This window comes from Triticum urartu, unplaced genomic scaffold, assembly GCF_056163025.1.
Source record: "Triticum urartu cultivar PI428250 unplaced genomic scaffold, HENAU_Tu73 scaffold2, whole genome shotgun sequence".
Classification (NCBI taxonomy): domain Eukaryota; kingdom Viridiplantae; phylum Streptophyta; class Magnoliopsida; order Poales; family Poaceae; genus Triticum; species Triticum urartu.
Genome location: NW_028260368.1, coordinates 3,502,868 through 3,523,704, shown reverse-complemented (window position 1 = coordinate 3,523,704; position 20,837 = coordinate 3,502,868). Strand labels below are relative to the sequence as shown.

The 20,837-nt window shown below is 35.2% G+C and overlaps 4 non-coding genes across 4 annotated transcripts; 1 reads left to right on the top strand and 3 right to left on the bottom strand.

Moving 5' to 3' along the window:
- Nucleotides 1–892: 892 nt before the first annotated feature.
- Nucleotides 893–965, bottom strand: TRNAT-UGU (transfer RNA threonine (anticodon UGU)). The gene has a single exon. It is a non-coding gene; the product is annotated as a tRNA-Thr (tRNA).
- Nucleotides 966–2,632: 1,667 nt separating this feature from the next.
- Nucleotides 2,633–2,705, top strand: TRNAF-GAA (transfer RNA phenylalanine (anticodon GAA)). Its single transcript has one exon. It is a non-coding gene; the product is annotated as a tRNA-Phe (tRNA).
- A 16,651-nt stretch (nt 2,706–19,356) lies between these two features.
- TRNAW-CCA (transfer RNA tryptophan (anticodon CCA)) lies at nt 19,357–19,430 on the bottom strand. The gene has a single exon. It is a non-coding gene; the product is annotated as a tRNA-Trp (tRNA).
- Nucleotides 19,431–19,569: 139 nt separating this feature from the next.
- Nucleotides 19,570–19,643, bottom strand: TRNAP-UGG (transfer RNA proline (anticodon UGG)). Its single transcript has one exon. It is a non-coding gene; the product is annotated as a tRNA-Pro (tRNA).
- Between the last annotated feature and the right edge of the window lie 1,194 nt (nt 19,644–20,837).

Here is a 20,837-nt window from a genome sequence, read left to right as displayed (position 1 = left end):
TAATATTCTACAACTAACAACTCATTTATTTTGAGACCGACCCACTTCCTATCTAGGATTTTATTTACTAGTCCTTTATATTCCAACGTGTCAATCGCCAAATGCTTTGGCAATTTCCCCGGGTCCGATGAAGCAATATAATTTTGAACCAGACCTTTTGATCTTTGGTTATCTTTCGTAGTAATAATATCTCGGGGTTTGCAACGAAAACTTGGTATATTGACTATACGACCATTAACTAAAATATGTCTATGGTTGACTAATTGGCGGGCCCCAGGAATGGTTGAAGCCATACCCAATCGAAAAAGGATATTATCCAAACGCATTTCAAGTAATTGTAGTAAAACCTGGCCTGTTGACCTTTTTGCTTTTCCAGCGATATGTACATATCTAAGTAATTGTCGTTCTGTCAGACCATAATGAAAACGCAATTTCTGTTTTTCTTGAAGACGAATACGATATTGCTCCTTTTTCCCAGAATTGAATTTTTTTTTAAGATTACTTCCGGATTTAGGTGTTTTTCTAGTGAGTCCTGGTAAAGCTCCCAGACGGCGTATTTTTTTTAAACGAGGTCCTCGATAACGGGACATGAAGACTCCTTTTTTTATTTTATTGAAATTTCATTTTACACAATTAATTTCATTGTATTTACATTACAGAATACATCGAAATTAAAACTGAATTAAACTACAGGATAAACAGAGTAAAATCAACTAAAGTACCCCAAAAAATGGAATTTCATCAAAATCTTTTTTTTTTGTATATATATTATTTATTTTATTGTTTTGTATCTAGCAAAATTGTAAGGTAAAAAACATAAAAGATCCTGGATTCTCCATTTAATTCGGAAAAAAAGAGATTCTTGTTCGTAGAACATCGATAGAGAAAAAAAAGCCGACTATCGGATTTGAACCGATGACCCTCGCATTACAAATGCGATGCTCTAACCTCTGAGCTAAGTGGGCTTACATAACGGAAATAGTGTAACAAATAGAAATAGGTATAGTATAGGAAATCCGTAAAATCTCAGATATTAGTTATTAATCTTAGCTATTAACTAGTTCTAAATTTGAAGTTATACTTATAAAAATAAAAAAATACTAAAACTTCTTAAAGATAAAGTTAGCTTGATATGCTTAACTATAGGATATTAAAAAATAAAATTATAGAATTTATTGGTATTTTCATTCGATCATTATAGACTTTATTATTTGTTAATAATTTGAGGATTAATATTTCACTAAGGGGAACATAGAGTCAGAGTAAATAAAATTGCTAATTCTGATTAGAAAAAAAGAATAAATATCAAGCGTTATAGTATAATTTTGAATACTATAAAAAAGTAAGACGGGAGGTGGGGGAGATAAAAACTTTTGGATATATTGATTCGGATTGAATTGCAAATACATCAAGGATAGAATCAATTCAATTCTGAATTGCAATAAGCAAGCGAGGTCTCTCAAATAGAGTCGAACTGAACTGCTAGACTACGTTGAGTGATGAACTCAATGATTCAAAAAAAAAACTAAGAGATGGATGAAATTACACAAGGAATCCTGGTCTCAAAGAAGAGGGAAATGGGGATATGGCGAAATCGGTAGACGCTACGGACTTGATTGTATTGAGCCTTGGTATGGAAACCTGCTAAGTGGTAACTTCCAAATTCAGAGAAACCCTGGAATTAAAAAAGGGCAATCCTGAGCCAAATCCGTGTTTTGAGAAAACAAGGGGTTCTCGAACTAGAATACAAAGGAAAAGGATAGGTGCAGAGACTCAATGGAAGCTGTTCTAACGAATCGAGTTAATTACGTTGTGTTGTTAGTGGAATTCCTTCTAGTTCTAAATTAGAGAAAGAGGGGTTTTATACCTTATACATTTAATAAACACGTATAGATACTGACATAGCAAACGATTAATCACAGAACTCATATTATATTCTAATTATAATATAGGTTCTTTATCTTTTTTAAAAATGAAATTAGAAATGATAATGATTATGAAATAAAAAACTCATATCATAATTTTTTTTTTTCATTATTGTGAATCCACTCCAATCGAATATTGAATAATCAAATTCTTCAATTAAAATTCAAAGTTTTCGAGATCTTTAAAAAAGTGGATTAATCGGACGAGGACAAAGAGAGAGTCCCATTCTACATGTCAATACTGACAACAATGAAATTTCTAGTAAAAGGAAAATCCGTCGACTTTATAAGTTGTGAGGGTTCAAGTCCCTCTATCCCCAAATCCTCTTTTATTCCCTAACTATACTATATTATTATTATTTATCCTCTTTTTTTTTTTCTTTTTATCAATGCACTTTTTTTTCTTTTTATCAATGCAATGGGTTTAAGATTCATTAGCTTTCTCATTCTACTCTTTCACAAAGGAATGCGAAGAGAACTCAATGGATCTTATCCTATTCATTGAATAGATTTCTTTTTTATTAGAGTATCGGCAAGAAATCTTGGTTATTCACTCTATTTTTAAGTTTTATTTAAGTAAACCATGCACAATGCATAGGACTACCCCCCCCATTTTCAAATTTAAAATTTGAAATACTTTAATTAATTTTTAGTCCTTTTAATTGACATAGATACAAATACTCTACTAGGATGATGCACAAGAAAAGGTCAGGATAGCTCAGTTGGTAGAGCAGAGGACTGAAAATCCTCGTGTCACCAGTTCAAATCTGGTTCCTGGCAGAGAAAAAAAAAAAAAAGATCCACCGAATAGGTATTGATCCAAATACCTCGAGATGGATTGTGATACATATTCATTAATAATATTTATTCATCTAAGTGGATAAATCTATAATATAAATATAGAGGCACTTCTTTTTCTTTTTAAAGAAGTTTTAAAATATATCTTTTCTTTATGATAAAGAAGGGGGTGAGATTCCCCTTTATTTTTTTGCGTTTCTTAATTTTGTATTCCGCTATTCCGACGAATATTTTTTTAGTCTTGCTTATCTTTATCTTATCTTATTTTCCTAGTTGTGCTAAGTAATGTGCGCGGTACAAAGTTCCTGGTAGAGAACTTCTTTGAGTCATCCTATTTTTCTGTTCATATGAAGGAAATTAATATGCGATTTTCAAAATAGGGGAATCCAAATGAAACCCTTTTTTTGCTCAGTCTATCTGGAATGCTTTTGTATAATTAGGAATTAATTATAAATAGGTATTCCGTTTCATCTAGGAAAAGAACCTAAAAATATTCCTTGACTTGAATAAAATCTGGAGTTGTGTTGTATAAGTGAGCATGAATTTCTTATCATTCAATGAGCATCTTGTATTTCATAAAAATTGGGGGTTATATAATCCTTACGTAAGGGCCAGCCTATCCAACTTTCAGGCATTAGGATACGTTTAAGGCGCGGATGATTATCATAAGAGATTCCCACCATATCATAAGATTCGCGTTCTTGAAAATCGGCACTTCTCCAAATCCAGAAGACAGACGGAATTCTAGGATTATCCTTTTGGGCAAAGACTTTTATGCAGACTTCTTCTGGATTATCTATACCATATTGTATTCTCGTAAGATGATACACGCTAGCTAAAGATCCACCGGGTGCTACATCATAAGCACATTGGGAGCGTAAATAATTGTAACCATATACATATAAAATGACAGCAATGGAATCCCAATCCCCTGCTTTTATTTGTAAAGTCTCTATTCCTCGGTGATCAAAGCCCAAAGATCTATGAACCACCTCATGTTTGACTAGCCAATTAGATAACCAACCCTGCTGCATTGTCTTCATCTCTCCCTCTTTGTATAAATATTTCACATTTCGGATGCAAGTTTGAAAGATTGCCCTGCTTTTTATTTTTCTACACAAAAGAGCCCCTCTCCTAATTCACTAATTTGTAGGAAGGTACTGAACTTTTGGATTTGAAAAAAGTTTCAGAAGATATATCTAATGTAGATGGTGATTGATAGAGCAATTCTTGCTCATAAGTTCCTGTATGAGTACTGCGCCTAACATAAAGCTTGTGACTGGTAGTAAAACATCTATTTTTATTTTGAGATAGAGTTTGATCCTCAACTATTTCTCGCGATATCTTCTTACGAAGTTTTGTTAGGGCATCTATAACTGCCTCCGGTTTAGGTGGGCAGCCCGGCAAGTAGACATCCACAGGAATTAACTTATCAACTCCCCGAACAGTACTATAGGAATCCGTACTGAACATTCCCCCTGTAATAGTACAGGCTCCCATAGCAATGACGTATTTTGGTTCAGGCATTTGCTCGTATAATCTCACTAAAGAGGGAGCCATTTTCATTGTTACCGTACCGGCTGTTAAAATTAGGTCTGCTTGCCTAGGACTTGATCTTGGTACCAATCCATAACGATCAAAGTCGAATCGTGAGCCTATTAATGAAGCAAATTCAATGAAACAACAACTGGTACCGTATAGAAGGGGCCATAAACTGGAGAGTCTTGACCAATTCGAAAGATCATTTGGTGTAGTTGAAATAACAGAATTGGAACTTGTTTGGTCAAGTAAGGGAAACTCAATCAAATTCATAACTGTCTCAATAGAATCTTTTCCTTCTTTTTTTTTGTCTAAATATTCAGTTAAGACCATTCCAAGGCTCCTTTTCGCCATGCATAAACTAAACCAACAACTAAGATAAGCACGAAAATCAAAGCTTCGATAAAAACGGATACACCCAATACGTCGAAACTCATTGCCCAAGGGTATAGAAAGACGGTTTCCACATCAAAAACAACAAAAACGAGCGCAAACATATAATAGCGTATTCGGAATTGTACCCAAGCCCCTCCCATGGGTTCTATACCCGATTCATAACTAGAAAGCTTCTCTGGTCCTTCACTAACCGGGGCTAAAAGTCCTGAAATCGAAAATGCCAAAATAGGAATAAGGCTTGCTATTATTAGAAATGTCCAAAAAATATCATATTCGTGAAGCAGAAACATAATGTACTCCCATTAATGTGGAATAGGCGGAACTTAAATTAGTCAATTCAATTCAGCATTGTCAATTTATCCAGAACTTCTCTCTTTTCCTCGGTGAAACAAGAATCTTTTTTGTTCAAACAAAAGCGCTTAGTTTAAGTTTAGCCTTTGTTTCCTCTGTGCTGCATCTTCTTTAAAGATTCATCCAATGGAATCCCAACTCCCTTTCTTTTGGATTTCCATTCTATTTAGATATGGTGTATGTAGATCTAATTCTTATATAAAGAAAACTTTCTCGTTTCACTTTGTCTCGCTTTCTCTAGAATCTCTAGAAAAAAGAATAGCTCTATCCTTTATTTAATATTTAATAATAAAATAATAAGAGACTATTAAATAAAAATGAGAATACTACTAAATTAGAACCTAATTAAGATAGTAGGACTAATCTATGCAGTATAATTAATGAGAAGTAATACTATAAAATAAAAATAAAGAACTCTATTTCAGAACTATGAGACAGAATATTCTGTTTTCTTATTTACTCTTTACTTTATTTTTTCTATTTAAAGTTGATCAATTTACATAATGTATCTATAAACAAAGTAATAAATATACTTAAAACAAAGTAGGAATTCGCAAAATGGATAAAATCATTGCAGTTATTATAGGGAAGTCTAGAGATATCCTATTTGAAGGAGGACGGGATTCAAATCAGGGAAAGGATCCTTTCTTCTATTGATTTGATAGAAATTCGTTTTTCTTTTCCTGTCTGTATGATTTTGATTTTCGATGAATGAGCCTTTGGTAATGCTTTTATCTCTATTCTATGTCGCAGGCGCCTATCCAGTCTATAAACAAATACTAATGAGAAAATGAAAACTATACTAAACTAAAGAAAACATAGGATAGAGATCCTAAAATCTAAAAAAGGGCATATTAGGGCTATACGGATTCGAACCGTAGACCTTCTCGGTAAAACAGATCAAACGGATTATTATCGAAATGATTTGAACTGTTTCAAAGACCCAACATGCATTTTTTTGCATTGGGCTCTTTCATAAACTGATTTAAAGATCAGTTAGTCCACCATAGTTTTTCTTTACGGAAAGATAATGAGATGGCTCCCTGTGCTCTGATTGATTTTTTGTATTATGATCTATCTAGGAGCAATACCAAAGTGTTTCAAAGGAGGATTACCTTGACTTAGGTCTGCCTCCGGTCTAAATTAAATCAACCTAAGTGAAATGGAGTCTCTATCGTTCCACTGCAAGAGTTAACTATGAGACTTCATACACCTTAAAGTTCATAGAACGAAAAGAAGTTTTTTGGAGGCCCTTATCCTCATTACGCCTAGCATTTAGTGGGCTGGATATTTACCTTATCAACTAGCAAATCCATAAGGGTTCTATTTGATTAGGCACCTGAATTGGCACCTGAATCGGACTGAACCGACTGTTTGTCAGGCTACTGTTCTCCTATTCTCTCGAATCTATGAAGTAAGACATTGATTTTGCAATAAGATCGATTATGTTCATTGCATAATAAGCTCCTTTGAAAAGCATTGGCGCACGTGTAAACGAGTTGCTCTACCGAACTGAGCTATAGCCCTTATCAGAGATATCTTAACATATAGATAATTTCTTGTCAAGATGAATATTTTCTAATGCCAGAGGATACCCCTTTGATCTGTATCTGTTTAGTATTTAGTTTAGTATTTAGTATATAACAGACCAATAACAGAGCGGTATTGCTTAGAAAAGGGATTCAATATATAATCGATCGAAGTAATGGGTCTTCCTTTGTGGTGATAAATTGCCTACTTAACTCAGTGGTTAGAGTATTGCTTTCATACGGCGGGAGTCATTGGTTCAAATCCAATAGTAGGTAAGTAGGTAGAAAAATTACTAGATAGCATTGGACTTACTTCGCTTCGCTATCTAATAACTTTTTCTACCCCTCTTCCCTTTTTCTTTGTATCAACTATAAACCACTGGATTGTCTTCAATTGGATGGGGGAATCCAATTGACAGCCTCGATTCGTATCCTAGCTCGTCTGAGAGCGAGCTTCGCTTCAACCAAATCTTTCGTACCCTCAGCTTTACTCAAGTTAGCTTCGGCTATTTCAAGTGCCTTTTGAGCTTCTTCCGGATCAATATCACTACCCAGTTCCGCATCATTTCCTAAAATGATGATCTCATTATTAACTATTCTCGCAAAACCGCTCCACAGAATCGCTGTTAACCATTGGTCGTTGAGGAGGCGTATTCTCAAAGGACCCATATCTACTGCTGTGTTAATGGGGGCGTGGTTTGGTAATACGCCAATTTGGCCACTATTAGTGGATAAAATGATTTCTTTCACTTCACAATCCCAAATAATTCGCTTAGGAGTCAGTACATAAAGATTTAATTTCATTTCTTCGATTTGTTCTCCTCTTCTAAGGTTATAGCTTTCGTGCTAGCTTCATCGATGTTACCCACCAAATAAAAAGCCTGTTCAGGTAGGCCGTCTAATTCTCCGGAAAGGATTAGTTGAAATCCCCTAATAGTTTCCGCAAGAGCAACATACTTTCCTGGAGAACCAGTAAAAACTTCTGCCACAAAGAACGGTTGTGATAAGAAACGCTCAATTTTTCTTGCTCTTGCTACAGTTAAACGATCCTCTTCCGATAATTCATCCAAGCCAAGAATTGCGATAATGTCCTGAAGTTCTTTGTAACGTTGTAAAGTTTCCTTAACTCTTTGCGCAGTTTCATAATGTTCGTTGCCAACGATCCGAGGCTGTAACATAGTCGAGGTTGAATCTAAAGGATCTACTGCTGGATAAATACCCTTGGAAGCTAATCCTCTGGAAAGTACGGTAGTAGCATCCAAATGTGCAAATGTTGTGGCAGGGGCAGGGTCGGTCAAATCGTCTGCAGGTACATAAACTGCTTGAATCGAAGTTATAGATCCCTTTTTAGTAGAAGCAATTCTTTCTTGCAAAGAACCCATTTCTGTACTAAGAGTAGGTTGATAACCCACTGCGGAGGGCATTCTCCCTAATAAAGCGGATACCTCTGATCCTGCTTGAACAAAACGAAAGATATTATCGATAAATAAAAGCACGTCTTGCTTATTAACATCTCGGAAATATTCCGCCATAGTTAGGGCAGTTAAACCAACTCTCATACGAGCTCCCGGTGGTTCATTCATTTGGCCATAGACTAGAGCTACCTTTGATTCCTCAATATTTTTTTCATTAATTACTCCGGATTCCTTCATTTCCATATAAAGATCATTTCCTTCACGAGTCCGTTCCCCTACTCCACCGAATACGGATACGCCCCCATGAGCTTTAGCAATGTTATTGATTAATTCCATGATCAGTACTGTTTTACCTACTCCAGCCCCCCCAAATAGTCCTATTTTTCCTCCACGTCGATAAGGAGCTAAAAGATCGACGACCTTAATACCTGTTTCAAAGATGGATAATTTCGTATCTAACTCGATAAAGGCAGGCGCAGATCTATGAATAGGGAACGTTGCACTACTATCTACAGGACCCAAATTGTCAACAGGCTCCCCAAGAACGTTGAAAATTCGTCCGAGAGTAGCTCCACCGACCGGAACACTGAGAGGAGCTCCCGTGTCAATCACTTCCATTCCTCTCATCAACCCGTCCGTAGCACTCATAGCTACAGCTCTAACTCGATTATTTCCTAATAATTGTTGTACCTCACAAGTCACATTAATTTGCTTATCGGCAGTGTCTCTACTCTGGACTACCAAAGCGTTATAAATATAAGGTAACTTGCCTGGGGGAAAAGTGACATCCAGCACGGGTCCAATAATTTGATCGATACGACCTGTACTTTTTTCTTCAATTGTGGAAACCCCGGGAGGAGAAGTAGTAGGATTGGTTCTCATAATTATCACATAATTAAAAAAAAGGAATTTGTCGAAATTTTTCTTTTTTTATTGTTGAATAATGCCAAATCAAATCAAAAAAAATCCAAAAGTAAAAAGGAAATGAATTAGTTAATTCAATAAGAGAGAAAAGGGGACCAGGACTTGATTTCGTTGCCCAAGCGAATCCCATTCAATCGTTTACTCATGGAATGAGTCCATTGGAAAGTTCAATCAATCTTTTTTTTCATATACATTTTGCCTTTTGTGGAGGATCTGTGCCTACTCTACTTTCCTATCTAGGACTTCGATATACAAAATATATACTACTGTGAAGCATAGATTGCTGTCAACAAAGAATTTTATTAGTATTTAGTTAGGTATTTGCATTCAAAATAAGAAAAGAGAACTATTAAGAACTTGTAAAATAAGGATTAGGAATTAATTTGGGTTGCGCTATATCTATCAAAGAGTATACAATAATTATGGATTTGGTAAATCAAATCCATGGTTTAATAACGAACCGTGTTAACTTACCATAACAACAACTCAATTCCTATCGAATTCCTATATTGGAATTCCTATAGGATAGAACATACACAGGGTGTACGCATTATATATGAATGAAACATATTCATTAACCTAAGCATGCCCTCAATTTTCTTTAATGAGTTGATATTATATTAATTGAATATCCTTTTTGTTTTACGAGATTTTTGCTAAAGTTTCATTTACGCCTAATTAACATCGAGTAGACCCTGTTATTGTGAGAATTCTTAATTCAAGAGTTATAGGGAGGGACTTATGTCACCACAAACAGAAACTAAAGCAGGTGTTGGATTTCAAGCTGGTGTTAAAGATTATAAATTGACTTACTACACCCCAGAGTATGAAACTAAGGATACTGATATCTTGGCAGCATTCCGAGTAAGTCCTCAGCCTGGGGTTCCGCCCGAAGAAGCAGGGGCTGCAGTAGCTGCCGAATCTTCTACTGGTACATGGACAACTGTTTGGACTGATGGACTTACCAGTCTTGATCGTTACAAAGGACGATGCTATCACATCGAGCCTGTTGCTGGGGAAGACAACCAATGGATCTGTTATGTAGCTTATCCATTAGACCTATTTGAAGAGGGTTCCGTTACTAACATGTTTACTTCCATTGTAGGTAACGTATTTGGTTTCAAAGCCCTACGTGCTCTACGTTTGGAGGATCTACGAATTCCCCCTACTTATTCAAAAACTTTCCAAGGCCCGCCTCATGGTATCCAAGTTGAAAGAGATAAGTTGAACAAGTACGGTCGTCCTTTATTGGGATGTACTATTAAACCAAAATTGGGATTATCCGCAAAAAATTATGGTAGAGCGTGTTATGAGTGTCTACGTGGTGGACTTGATTTTACCAAAGATGATGAAAACGTAAACTCACAACCATTTATGCGCTGGAGAGACCGTTTTGTCTTTTGTGCCGAAGCTATTTATAAATCACAGGCCGAAACCGGTGAAATCAAGGGGCATTACTTGAATGCGACTGCGGGTACATGTGAAGAAATGATTAAGAGAGCTGTATTTGCAAGAGAATTAGGGGTTCCTATTGTAATGCATGACTACTTAACTGGGGGATTCACCGCAAATACTACTTTGGCTCATTATTGCCGCGACAATGGCCTACTTCTTCACATTCACCGTGCAATGCATGCAGTTATTGATAGACAGAAAAATCATGGTATGCATTTCCGTGTATTAGCTAAAGCATTGCGTATGTCTGGGGGAGATCATATCCACTCCGGTACAGTAGTAGGTAAGTTAGAAGGGGAACGCGAAATGACTTTAGGTTTTGTTGATTTATTGCGCGATGATTTTATTGAAAAAGATCGTGCTCGCGGTATCTTTTTCACTCAGGACTGGGTATCCATGCCAGGTGTTATACCGGTAGCTTCAGGTGGTATTCATGTTTGGCATATGCCAGCTCTGACCGAAATCTTTGGGGACGATTCTGTATTACAATTTGGTGGAGGAACTTTAGGACATCCTTGGGGAAATGCACCTGGTGCAGCAGCTAATCGAGTGGCTTTAGAAGCCTGTGTACAAGCTCGTAACGAAGAGGACGCGATCTTGCTCGCGAAGAATGAAATTATCCGAGCAGCTTGCAAATGGAGTCCTGAACTAGCCGCAGCTTGTGAAGTATGGAAGGCGATCAAATTCGAGTTCGAGCCGGTAGATACTATTGATTAACTAGATAAAACTAAAGATAAAGAAGGTATAAATAAAAAAGAAACGAAATAAAAAGAGAAAAAAATCAGTTATGAAATGCAGTAATTCTTCTTTATTCTTCTAATTGATTGCAATTAAACTCGGCTCAATCTTTTTTAGAAAAAAAAGATTGAGCCGAATAAAAATAGATCATGATATGATCATGAGACTTGACAAATTGAGATTCGTCTATTCTATATATCTAGAATATATATATTAAGGTATAATACAATAAAGAAATACAAATAAAATAATAAAATAATAAAATATAGTATTATCATATGATAATGATAATGGAATCAAATACGCAGTATTTACAGAAAAAAGTCTTCGTTTATTGGGAAAGAATCAATATACTTTTAATGTCGAATCGGGATTCACTAAGACAGAAATAAAGCATTGGGTCGAACTCTTCTTTGGTGTTAAGGTGGTAGCTGTGAATAGCCATCGACTACCTGGAAAAGGTAGAAGAATAGGACCTATTCTGGGCCATACAATGCATTACAGACGTATGATCATTACCCTTCAACCGGGTTATTCTATTCCACTTCTAGATAGAGAAAAAAACTAAAGGAGAATGAATGAAAAAAGACATAGTTTGGAAGTTAGACCTTTTTATAGGACTCTCTTTCAATTTCAAAAAAGAGGACGTTTGAAACTTTTAACAGGCGTAATCGTGAGTCAACAAGTGACTCGAACTGTGTGTAAAAAAAGAAGCATTTTTTTTTTTTCAAAATGCTAGAACTAGATAAGGAAGTTTTCTATAACCTTGAGAAAAAGGATAAAAAGGTAGTTTTTTTTTAGTTTATGACTCCGATCAAGAGCGAGAAATCCTTGATTTGGGATTGGACATAGAACCTGGACCCATCGTAGAGACGTTTAGTTCAAAAGAAAGGATCGTATCCTGATGGTAAGAATTATACTTTCGTGGAAATACAGCGCTATAGACTTCAATGCGGTAGAGTAGACGTTTTGTTTCTAATTTTTCTGGACCAAACCTCCGCTCCGACCCAACGATACAATGAATTTTTTCTGTTCATATTCATAAATAAAAAAGATTCGGAATCGCAATGCTACTATATGCGTCCAGAGGAGTATTTGGAATAATATTCTTCTATAATCCATTATTGCGGGGGGTCTTACTAACAGGGCTTCGCTGCACGGGACAGGTCTTCGTCGAAAAGCTAACTCCACCCGGCATTTTCATACCCTTTCTTTGGGTGGTATATCGCCTTTTAAAGTCTAAGAGGGTAGTAGGGGATCTATAGTAGGTAAGATAATTTGCCCTTTGATTTTGATTGAATATACTATTTTTCCGCCTTTACCACGCATTATTGTATGCGCTTCTAGAGAAGTATGTATGCAGGAAGTAAATTCTAACCGCTTTCTTTTGAATCCAATTTCAAATTAGATTAGAAAGATAGAAAGGCCATGAGGATGGGAAAATCAAAATAAAATCTTTTTAATTAGTTCTCCTTTTTTGGAATTTTCTTATTATCCTTTCATTTTTTTTACAGAATATTTTTCAAACTAAAAATAAAAAATACAATACAATAGTCAATATTCCTTATAATAGATATACTTAATTATATCATAAGAATCTTAAGATATTTTTCGACTAGATAGAAATAGTAAATTTGAATTGAGACACCTATTCCATGACGGATTTAAACTTACCTTCTATTTTCGTGCCTTTAGTAGGCTTAGTATTTCCGGCAATTGCAATGACTTCTTTATTTCTTTATGTGCAAAAAAATAAGATTGTCTAGTATTTTTTAGTGTAAGTAATATAATATGGTAGGGTATGTGGCTTTTTCTACACACACTTTCTACACACAAATGAAAAACGGTTATGGATGCGGATATAGGCTACGAGCATAAATGCATGAATATGCAGAGCCAGGTATAGCGAGTTTTATTTTATTTATTTTAATTGAATCAACGAATATTTTTTGAATAGAAAGTCAATGTATCTAACCTATTATTTCACAGGAGTACTAGTTGCTGAAGGCGATTTCAGAATCAAAAAAAGTAAAGTCAAAATTATTTAGCTTATTCTCTCAATTTCAATCGACCGCTGCTGGATTTAGTATATCTAATATGAATTGGCGATCAGAACACATATGGGTAGAACTTCTAAAAGGTTCTCGAAAAAGGGGTAATTTTTTCTGGGCCTGTATTCTTTTTCTAGGTTCACTAGGATTCTTATCGGTTGGGATTTCCAGTTATCTTGGTAAGAATATTATATCTATACTTCCATCTCAAGAAATTCTTTTTTTTCCGCAGGGGGTCGTGATGTCTTTCTACGGAATCGCAGGCCTATTCATTAGCTCCTACTTGTGGTGTACTATTTTGTGGAATGTAGGTAGTGGTTATGACCGATTCGATAGAAAAGAGGGAATAGTGTGCATTTTTCGTTGGGGATTCCCTGGAATAAAACGTCGCGTCTTCCTTCGATTCCTTATGCGGGATATCCAATCAATTAGAATTCAGGTTAAAGAGGGTCTTTATCCTCGTCGTATTCTTTATATGGAAATCCGGGGCCAGGGGATCATTCCCTTGACTCGTACTGATGATAAATTTTTTACTCCACGAGAAATTGAACAAAAAGCTGCCGAATTGGCCTATTTCTTGCGCGTACCAATTGAAGTATTTTGAGGTATCTTTTTTGAACTGAGTTGAATGAAGAAAAGAAGAATTGGAAGAAGAAAAGTTTTCTCAACACAGGGAGGAAGTCCCTTCTAAATTGGATTTGTTATTGTAAGGGGATTTTTAAGTATTTATCTAAAGGAAGGAACAAACGAGGATAAGAGAAATTTGCTTTTAATTTTTTTTTATCCAAGTTAGATATATCGCATACTATTCTTCCTTTTTCATCCGAAAGGGCTTTTTTTTTATTCTATTTCACTATTTCATTCCATCTAGATCTAAGAAAGAACCCAATGCACTGAAATTCCACTAATAACTAATATACAAAAAAGAAGAATAGATACAGGGTATCAAACCTATAGAGTTTTTGCTTCAAAGAAATAGAAATATCATGAAATAGAAATATCATCATATAGAGTCAGGGAATGGAATAGAGTCAGCGAATGAAGCATATTCATTAACAACTCCATTTACAGATCAAAAATGAAAAAAAAGAAAGCATTGCCTTCTTTACTATATCTTGTATTTATCGTACTTTTGCCTTGGGGGGTCTCTTCCTCATTTAACAAATGTCTGGAACTTTGGATTAAGAATTGGTGGAATACCAGGCAATCCGAAACTCTCTTAACTGATATTCAAGAGAAAAGGATTCTAGAAAGATTCATAGAATTAGAAGAACTTTCTCTCTTGGACGAGATGATAAAAGGGAAACTAAAGACACATGTACAAAAACCTCCTACAGGAATACACAAGGAAATAATACAATGGGTCAAAATAAATAATGAGGATCATCTCCATACCATTTTGCATTTCTCGACAAATATAATCTGTTTGGCTATTCTAAGTGGTTCTTTTTTTCTGGGTAAAGAGGAACTTGTCATTTTGAATTCTTGGGTTCAGGAATTCTTCTATAATTTAAATGACTCAATAAAAGCTTTTTTTATTCTTTTAGTTACTGATTTTTTTGTTGGATTTCACTCCACCCGTGGTTGGGAACTAGTAATTCGTTGGGTCTACAACGATTTTGGATGGGCTCCTAACGAGCTTATTTTCACTATTTTTGTTTGTAGTTTTCCAGTAATTCTAGATACATGTTTGAAATTTTGGGTCTTTTTTTGTTTAAATCGTCTATCTCCTTCGCTTGTAGTCATTTATCATTCAATTAGTGAAGCATAAATTCATTTGATCTCCCGATATTAATATTAATCAAATTAGCAAGCATCTTTTTTTAGAAAGAAAGCCCTTTTCCATTTTAGCAAAATTCTTTCTATTTATACCTACTTTAAGGTATTCATCATTGCAGTACAACTGTTGCAGTAGAATGACAACAGATTCGTGTATAGGGAACTAGATTAGCTTAGCTACCTATCTAATTTATTGTAGAAATTCTGGGATCTGCGATTGGACATGGAAAATAGAAATACTTTTTCTTGGGTAAAGGAACAGATAACTCGATCGATTTCTGTATCGATCATGATATACGTAATAACTCGGACATCTATTTCAAATGCATATCCCATTTTTGCGCAGCAGGGTTATGAAAACCCACGAGAAGCAACTGGACGAATTGTATGTGCCAAATTGCCATTTAGCTAGCAAGCCCGTCGATATTGAAGTTCCCCAAGCTGTGCTTCCCGATACTGTATTTGAAGCAGTTCTTCGAATTCCTTATGATATGCAATTGAAACAAGTTCTTGCTAATGGAAAAAAGGGAGGGTTGAATGTAGGTGCTGTTCTTATTTTGCCCGAGGGATTCGAATTAGCGCCGCCCGATCGTATTTCCCCTGAGTTAAAAGAAAAGATAGGAAATCTTGCTTTTCAGAGTTATCGTCCCGATAAAAAAAACATTCTTGTGATAGGCCCTGTTCCCGGTAAGAAATATAGTGAAATTGTCTTTCCCATTCTTTCCCCTGATCCTGCTACGAAGAAAGATGCTCATTTCTTAAAATATCCCATATATGTAGGGGGAAACCGAGGAAGAGGACAGATCTATCCTGATGGTAGCAAGAGTAACAATACAGTCTATAATGCTACGTCAACAGGTATAGTAAGAAAAATACTACGTAAAGAAAAGGGGGGGTATGAAATATCCATAGTTGATGCATCAGATGGACGCCAAGTGATTGATATTATACCTCCCGGACCAGAACTTCTTGTTTCAGAGGGGGAATCCATCAAGCTTGATCAACCATTAACAAGCAATCCTAATGTGGGAGGTTTTGGTCAGGGGGACGCAGAAATCGTGCTTCAGGATCCATTACGTGTCCAAGGCCTTTTGTTCTTCTTCGCATCCGTTATTTTGGCACAAGTTTTTTTGGTTCTCAAAAAGAAACAGTTTGAAAAGGTTCAATTGTACGAAATGAATTTCTAGGTCCCGGGATTTCTTACCATCAAGTTGGTAAAAAGCCTCGATTTATTGGCAATTGCTAGAATTATCTATGATCTATTTTGGAAATCCTTTTTTTGTTTAGACTGCTTTTTGTTTATGAGATGTCTGGAATTCCTTATTTATATCCCATGCAAAAGAAGAGAATCCAAGGCAAAGGCGAGAACAATCAAATTAAAATTTCTTCTTTTTCGGAGGGATTGCAGGTCTTCTTAATCGTCTATTCGGCACAAGAAAAAGCCTTTTTCTTGTGCCGATTCTTCTTGTATCAAAATAAGAATCCTTTTTCTTCCTAATTCGTCAAAGATTACTATTTCTTCTTTATTCGGGTCTGTCTCTTGGACCTCTTTTTCTTTTGCTTAGGTTTAGCCGAGGTAGTGGACAAACAGAGGGGAAGAAAATATGGCGGGGGAAAAATTTCTTGTGATTGTGAGCAAATTGCTTGGCTTGTTTAATTAAGTTCAACTTCAAATTTACAGAAATTTTGCAAAAAAAAAGTAAACTCTTCCATTGAAGGTTTTTTTATTTTTAGGCTAGTTGAATAGTTTTGATTAAGGTTTTATTAGTTTATTACTCGAAACTAAATCAAGGATTTTCAGGATACTTCCTTCGTGGAATAAGATATTGGATCCTCGAGTGATCTCTTTTTCTTGTTGCTTCATAAGAGTGAATCGAATAGATTCAATTCGCGTTATAAGAGTAAAATAAAAATTCCGCGGGTCCTTTCCGCTCTAATCAGATAAAGGGGGGTAAGGACCCGCTAAGCTCCTACTTTTTCATGTTTACAATCTGGTCCCTCCGATTACTATAGAGATGAACCCAATCCAGAATATGAACCATAAAAGAAAACACCTACTAAACCAATCACAGCAATACCAGCTACAGTACCTATCAGCCAAAGAGGAATTCTTCCAGTAGTATCGGCCATTTCCCCTACTTTCCTCCACATTTTATCAATTGGTCATGCTAGAGACAAAAACAGTCATGGGTAGTTATAAGGATGGTATCCTTCCAAATGGGATAAGAGAATTCTTATTAGTCTCTTTCTTTCTCTCAATTGAAGAAGTAATTGGAAAATAAAACAGCAAGTACAAAAATGAGTAATAAACCCCAGTATAGACTGGTACGATTCAATTCAACATTTTGTTCATTCGGGTTTGATTGTGTCATAGTTCTATAGTTGGAATTTGTTTTATCGTTGGATGAACTGCATTGCTGATATTGATCCCAAGAAAAAAACAGTAGGTACAGCTAGTCCGTGAATAGCCAGCCATCGCACTGTAAAAATAGGATAGGTTCGATCTATGGTCATTGAGGGCCTCCTAAAAGGATCTACTAAATTCATCGAGTTGTTCTAAAGAATCAAAACGGTCGGTTATTAACGGAATTCCTTGTCGGCTTTCCGTGAAATACTCGTTTGGCCTAGGACTTCCAAACACGTCATAAGCTAAACCCGTACTGACAAATAACCAACCCGCAATGAATAGGGAAGGTATAGTAATGCTATGAATAACCCAGTATCGAATACTGGTAATAATATCAGCAAAAGAACGTTCTCCCGTGCTTCCAGACATGCTGAACTCCCAAAATTTTTGTACATTCAAAAAAGGAATTGATTCCGTAAAAGATGGGATCGACCAGTAAATAGAAAATTACTGATATTTCATCCTTGTGAGATTGTCAATTTTGTACCAAAGGTGTATTTTGAGTATACCGAATTAGTATAGCTATCCTTCCTATGGCACAGCAATCTGGTTTTGCCTGGTTCCGAAACATAATTACTTTTTTATTTTTTTTTTGTCTATAGGTAAGCTATATGTTATTCAAGGCATCAATAGAAAACCCCATTTTTGTAGGTTCTACTTACTTTTCATTGGCTTCGGAATAATAGAGTAATTCGGAATAGCAGCCAAAATCTTGGGAAAATCTAAGTTAATGATCAATAGGTTTGGATAAATAATTTAGGAAGGATATTCTCATACTGACACAATACAAGGACAAGTATATGTGAAATCTATCCTTTCATAATTCGTAATTCATCCTTGTATTGTTTGTTGGATTAGGTCTAACTTTCTTGACCAAACTGCGAGCGCGGAACTTTACGAGATGAAATAGGGAAAGACAGAAGATAGAATAGAACTTAAAAGGATAATTGAAGTGACTCGTCTTCGAATCTACTTTGGTTGGAGTTCGAAAAAGGAATAAAAATAAAGTAAATTCAAGGAAGAGCTTTCTTTTTTTTTTTTTTTTAACAGCCCCTTGGCAGGTCGTGGAATGCTTTTGTTCTCCTCTTATTCCATATGGAATACAATCAGTTAAAATAAGAAGGAATAGGGGAATATTCGATCGTTCACTCCAAAAAGAGGGTCCTATTGAAAAAGAAATTATCCAAAATAGAAAGAAGTTTTTTTTTTCAAATTCAATTGTTTATTTATCTCTTATTCAAAAATTTCCCTGAAAATTGAATTTCTTTTTTTCATTCAATGGGGTTAGATGATCTAGTTCTTAATATTATTACTTTACTCAATTGACAAATTCCACAACAAATCTCTTGATTCGGAATTAGGGACTCATGTATCATCTGATGAATCCACTTTCTTTTACACTTCTGTATCTTACTCTATCTTGTTTTTTAGTATTATCTAAAATAACTGATGAATTATGAATTTTCCATAACTTAGGTAAATGCTTTACCAACATATGTAGTGTAGTAAAAAAAAATAAATGGAATTTAACTCTTTCATGCTTACTTTAACTAGTTATTTTGGTTTTCTACTGGCTGCTTTAACTATAACCCCAGCTCTATTTATTGGCTTGAACAAGATACGCCTTATTTGAATTGACTGAATAATTATAATTCAGAAAAGAAAAATCTTTCTTTGGGATTCCTGGCATTCTACGACTCTTTTCCAGACTAATTAGGAATTCTTTTCTTGGTCATTGAGATTCGTGGATAATTTAGAGTACTATTTAGGGATAGATCGTACCTCTTTTTTTATCCCCTCGAACAAATCGAAATGATTGAAGTTTTTCTATTTGGAATCGTCTTAGGCCTAATTCCTATTACTTTAGCGGGATTATTCGTGACTGCGTATTTGCAATACAGGCGTGGGGATCAGTTGGATCTTTGATTGAGTCATTTTTTTTTTTTGATTGACCTCCTCCAGACCAGAGAGGAGGTCAAATTGAAATTGGAGTTACAATTCAATTTTGTTAAGTTATTTTACTCTGCTTCGACATAAAATAGATGGAATCACGCTCTGTAGGATTTGAACCTACGACATCGGGTTTTGGAGACCCGCGTTCTACCGAACTGAACTAAGAGCGCTTTCATTCATTCAAAAAGAAAATCTTTTTCTATTCCTAATGTATCTCACGTACGTATAGTCTCCACAAATTCAAGTTATACCCACTTTACTTTAATTGATCTCGTCGCTACTGCCTATAAAGAAGAAAGAAGTAATAGGTAGGGATGACAGGATTTGAACCTGTGACATTTTGTACCCAAAACAAACGCGCTACCAAGCTGCGCTACATCCCTTTTCCAAATTAAATTGTTGTACAATGCCATTGTACACAATTCCTGTCTTCTTTTCCACATCATAATTTTCTTCTTCTTTCTTTCTCTATCTATATATAGAACCCTCGTGTCATTTCTTCTTTTTGGTCTCATATAATTAAGGAATTATATACATATAAAATCCAATATAATTTCGCCTATAAAAGAAGGATTACTTTTCCTTGGTAATATATAGGAAGAAGGGGTCATCTTTTTCTTTTTTAGGGATAGGAAAATTTCGTCGATATGGTTCATTTTATATATAGCATAACAATCTTGGGCAAGAGTTTATGATCATATATGTATTCCAACAAGGAAGGAGGATTTTCAATGCGGGATATAAAAACATATCTCTCTGTAGCACCCGTGCTAAGTACTCTATGGTTTGGTGCTTTAGCAGGTTTATTGATAGAAATTAATCGTTTATTCCCAGATGCTTTGTCATTCCCTTTTTTTTAATTCTAGTTATTGCTATGGGAGGGATAGATTTCTTCGTGATATGACAAAATTTGATCCTTTTCAATCTTTTTTTAGTATCGGAAGGAAAAAGAAAGAAAAGATGGATTGGGTTGAACCTCAGAGTCATTAAAAATTTGGTAAACCCCATTTTTGAAAATAGAAATTCAATTTAAAGGGGTACCCAAGCTAAATAAGGCCTCAGAAATCAGAGCATAGAAAAGGCGGGGCTGGCTAATTAAATGAAAGGATTTCGAACCAAAATCTTTGCTAATTCGACAAGGATTGTATTCTTTAATTATTTCTCTATTTTTTATTACTTAATTAAAGAATAAAAAAAAATTATTCTAATGAATTTTATTCTTCTTCTTCGGATTCAAAATAGAAGAATAAAAGAATAAGTAGAAGAATTAAGTTAAGTCAATCCAAAAAGAAAAGGAGGTTCATGGCCAAGGGAAAAGATGTTAGAATCAGAGTTATTTTGGAATGCATCAGTTGTGTTCGAAAAGGTGCCAATGAGGAATCGACGGGGATTTCTAGATATAGTACTCAAAAGAATCGCCACAATACACCCGGACAATTAGAATTCAAAAAATTTTGTCGTTATTGTCGCAAGCATACGACTCATCACGAAATAAAGAAATAGGAACATCGTGTGTTTGATCTTTCCAAACAACAGAAAGAGTAAGAACTTCATATTTAATATATAAAGAAAACATA